Source organism: Hevea brasiliensis, chromosome 11 (genome assembly GCF_030052815.1).
Source record: "Hevea brasiliensis isolate MT/VB/25A 57/8 chromosome 11, ASM3005281v1, whole genome shotgun sequence".
Classification (NCBI taxonomy): domain Eukaryota; kingdom Viridiplantae; phylum Streptophyta; class Magnoliopsida; order Malpighiales; family Euphorbiaceae; genus Hevea; species Hevea brasiliensis.
In genome coordinates this window covers 92781249-92785961 of record NC_079503.1, presented here as the reverse complement: position 1 = coordinate 92785961, position 4713 = coordinate 92781249, and the positions used below count along the sequence as shown (strand labels likewise).

The following is a 4713-nucleotide window of genomic DNA, read 5'->3' as shown; positions in this document are numbered from 1 at the left end:
TTTAAAAAAATAATTTTTTTAATAGTAAACGGGCCTGGAAAAGGGTGATCTAATAAGGGTCGAAATCCAACTCAAACAAAAATAATCGAACCAAAACAGAGCCTAGAGATGAACTCGACCCACACATGAGTCCAGAGAGAAACTCCAAAAACTTTCATAGGAAGGAGCTTCCAACAATCTTCACTGCAAATCCACCAGAGAGTTTTGTCGGCAACCAAAACGGAAATACCCCATAGATGCAAATCTAAAGCCACTAACACCACTTTATAGTAGAACAAGAGCCAAAGCACCAAGCCCAGTTGAAGCCAAACGTAGAAGTATTCACATAGCAAAGCTCGAGAAACCAAAGAGAAGCACTCTATTAGCTTCATTTTCATCTCCTTTGCTGCCTAAGAAGACAATGAACCAAACCCAAAATCGAGCAAGCTGCACTGGAAACAACACAGAGGTATTACCAATAAAGACAACAGAGCCATACACTAAGTGAGAGGGCACTGGACAATACCGGATCCTACCTCCAACAATACTTGTAAGCCCCAGTTAGATACCATCTTCGGGCACCATACAAACCTCCATCCTCTGCTCCAACTAAGACCAACATCAAAGCTAATCATCATAGATCTACAACTCATCAAAAGCATTAGATTTGGAGAAAAAGCCAAAAATATATACACCCCATTCGAAGGTGGGGAGGGCCTTCCAATAAGAGGCGAGAAATGGACTGTACCGAAAGGAATCAAATGGATGGAAAACGCTTGGGCATTCAAAAGCCCAAGACAAGACTGGTGACCTTCAAGAGCAAGCCCAACCAAACTCTCCAATTGGTTTTGAGTTTCTTATATTTTTCCGAAGTTTTTAGTCTCTTATATTACTGGCCATTATACAAATAAAATTATACCATCTATGCTCTGCCCTCCCATTTTTCTCACCTAATATGGAAAAAGAAAAAACAACAGCATGATTAGGCGGAAAAGATTATGAAAAAGATGCGTATTTATAAGCATAACTAAGAGCTATAACAATACCATCAATTAATAGCAATTATTAAAAAAAAAAATACGGATGAAACCAACATCTACCTACTCCTCTGCTGCAAAAGATGAGGATGGCCAATTAAACCCCCAGTCATTTTCTAAAATCTTGCAGCAGATTTTGTCTTGTGATCTTCTGTCAGAGAAGCCCTCGCTTTGTACGTCTAGCATACGAAGGGATTATTCTCATGGGGTATTTTCTTTATCAAAGATAATCAACTACTGACTTTACTTATAAAAGGTAAGATCATCGAATCACTCGTATTAAATTTTTATTAGTTATTAAATATATTATTTAATATTACAGTAAGATGGAATATATATTACACATGAATTGGAAGAATCCAACATGGATTGGAATTTTACTGAACTTCAATTACTATTACAATTATAATAATATTATTATTGAAATTGCGGGATAGGAAAATATTTTTAATATATTAATTATATAATATTAAAAAATAATTTAAAATTAAATTTAATAAATTTTAATTATTAAAATATTAAAATAATATTTTTTTTCCATGAAAAAGTAATTTTAACCTTAAAATCTCAATAACAAACAATCACTTAGTGTCCATGATTCATTGATGGCATCAAACCACATTAGCCTTTCTTAATTCTTCATGTTCTTGTTGATTGCCTTGAATAAAGAAATGCATGTAAAAGCTCTAAAACCACATCATCACATCACCTTCTCCATTTATTGCTTTACTTAATTATAATTCTTGTTGTTGCCAATTGAATTTTATATTCGCTTATTTAATTATGTGTCTTTTATGTTATAAAAATAATAATAAATCATGTGCCTTTTAATATAGATATTTGGCATTAACATTATCTGAAATTTTAATTTAATTTAATTCCCTTCCCAACATTGTATTCCTTTAAATTTTGGCCCTTCCTAATAATGTTGCTTCCTCTAATTATTAGGGATGGCCCTAAAACTATTAATACTATAAATAATAATGCGCATGATGAGTCATATTTATGGCCCTGTAGAATCTAATTTGCCGTTAGTTGTTGTCTTTCAAATTTGATCAAGTGCAACATTGAATTTGAATTTTTATTATTTTCTCACAAAATTGCGACCATTCTCTGAGAAGAACAATTAAATGTGAGATGTGGAAGTGTGCATGCAGCTTTTATGGAAATTACTGATCAGAGGTGCTCGCACTATTCGATCTTAGTTGAATAAATTAAATTAAATAATTTTAATTTATTAATTTAATTAAAATTTTTTAAATAATTTAATTTGATTTGATTTAATTTTATATTTTAAAAATTTTAATTATTTTAATTAAATTTAATTTTAAAAAAATTAATTAAATTAAATAAAATTAATTTAATTAATTTAATTTTGATGATTTAATTTAACCTGAAGCCTTACTTGTTACCATTTTCACGATCACTCAACTCAATCTACAGTAACAAAGGTAAGGTGCTCTGCATGTTTACTGTGTTCTGTCATGGCGTCTGCCTGTGAATAATGTCAGATTGGATGGTTATGATCTTCCACGGCGTTTGGCCTCTGTGCGCCTTTGCTCCCATCGATTGGTCATCGTTTCAAGATTTTCGCATATACTCCAGTGCAACCCACTCATGCTCTAGATGTAGGGAAATTGTGAGGTGCAATTTGTGTGTATGTACATTTACTTATAAAATATGAATTCTATTTTTTAAAATTTAGGGCCTTTTTATATAGTTTTGATATATTATTTTTTAATATATTAGATATATTTTATAATTGCTATTATTCTTGTGGAGCCTGGCGACAGATTAGGATGTGATCGTGGAACGAGAGTAAATTATTATTTAGTATTAATATTTTAATAAATTAATTATTTAATTTTTATATTTTTAAAAATATATTATTAAATTTTTATATTAATTCATATTAATTCAACTAATATTTAATATTTTTATTTTGATAAAATTAATCTATTAGTCTTTATATTTTAAAAAAATATATATTAATTAATTTTTATAATTTAACTTTATTAATTATTTAATCTTATAATTATTTTTAATATATAAACTATTCTAATCTCCTCGTTTTATTTCTCTTTTATTTTTCTTTACTTCTCTATTTTTATATTTTTTTTCTTTTATGCCTATACTTTTTTTCCTTATCATTCTCTTTTTATTTTTATCTATTAATAAAAAATAATATAATACAAGCTATCTAAGAAAAAAAAAAGTTAATCAATTTTTAAGTATTCTCAGTAGAGAAAATAATAAAATAATTATTATTATTGATAAAGAAAAAATTTATAATTAATTTTAAATTTTTAGATATAGATAAATATTTTACATTTTATGTTATTAATAAAAAATATTTTAATAAAATTAAAATGTGTTAATTAAAATATTAAAATTATAAATAAAAAATATAAAAATATTAATAATATTAATTTTTAAGTTAAATAAAAAAAATAATATGGTCAAAATAAAAAATAAAATAAAATCAGCTATCAGCTGATGAGAAACATCTCTAAAAATAAAGATGATATAAACTGCAGTTGATGGGTACCATATCAGCTACCTATCAGCTATCGGTTTTATTTTTTAACACTTATCAAACACTCTAGTTCACCTATTTTGGTGTCTATCAGCTGCACCCAACAGGTAAACCAAACACTCCCTTAGGACCTGTTTGATTTAACTATTGGATATAGTTGATGACTGTTAGCTGATAGCTGCTACTAATAGCTGATAATCGATAGCTGGTAGCTGATGATAGCTGATTTATGTTAAGTGTTTGGTAAAATTATATTTAGCTGTTACTGTTACATGTGAAATAACAAATAAATGTATCTATTATATAATTTATTTTATTATTAAAATAAATATAAAATTATAAATTTATTATATTATATTATTTATTTTATTATTAAATTAAATATATAATTATCAAATTAATATATTATATTATTTATTATATTATTAAAATAATATATAATTATTAATATATTATATTATTTATTTTATTATTAAAATAAGAAAATAATTAAAATTTTTTAAAAAATAATTAAATAATTTTTAAAATATAAATAAAATAATAAAATAATTATTATTATTGATAAAGAAAAAATTTAAAATTAATTTTAAATTTTTAGATATAAATAAATATTTTATATTTTATGTTATTAATAAAAAGTATTTTAATAAGAGTAAAATGTGTTAATTAAAATATTAAAATTATAAAAAAATATAAAAATATTAATAATATTAATTTTTAAGTTAAATAAATAATAATAATATCATTAAAATAAAAATTAAATTAATTATCAATTAATAAAAATAACTTTAAAAATAAAATTGATAAAATTATAATTAATAGATATTATATTAACCATTCATCAATTATTAATTTTATTTTTTAAATTTATTAAACATTTTAATATATCTATTTAAAAACAATGATTATATTTAAAAAAAAATTAAAAACCTTTTTAGTTTATTATATTTTTAAATAATAATTTTAACAAATATTTTATTCACCCTATTCATTACGTGTATTATCCTAATTATTGCACATGTACTGGCGGGCGTGAAATTACAAACAAACACAAAGAGAAGAGGCGCCGCTGGTTAAAAATATTCACAGAAAAAATGATGAGACACAGATCACGAGACAATCATCAAAGGCCCAATTAAAAGGAAAAAAAAAGGGGAAATT

General features: G+C 25.0%; 1 long non-coding RNA gene across 1 annotated transcript; it reads right to left on the bottom strand.

Moving 5' to 3' along the window:
- On the bottom strand, positions 1 to 699 carry LOC110661962 (uncharacterized). Its single transcript, XR_002496229.2, has 2 exons — positions 516 to 699; positions 1 to 431 (listed from the first exon to the last, which is right to left on the bottom strand). It is a non-coding gene; the product is annotated as an uncharacterized LOC110661962 (long non-coding RNA).
- Between the last annotated feature and the right edge of the window lie 4014 nt (positions 700 to 4713).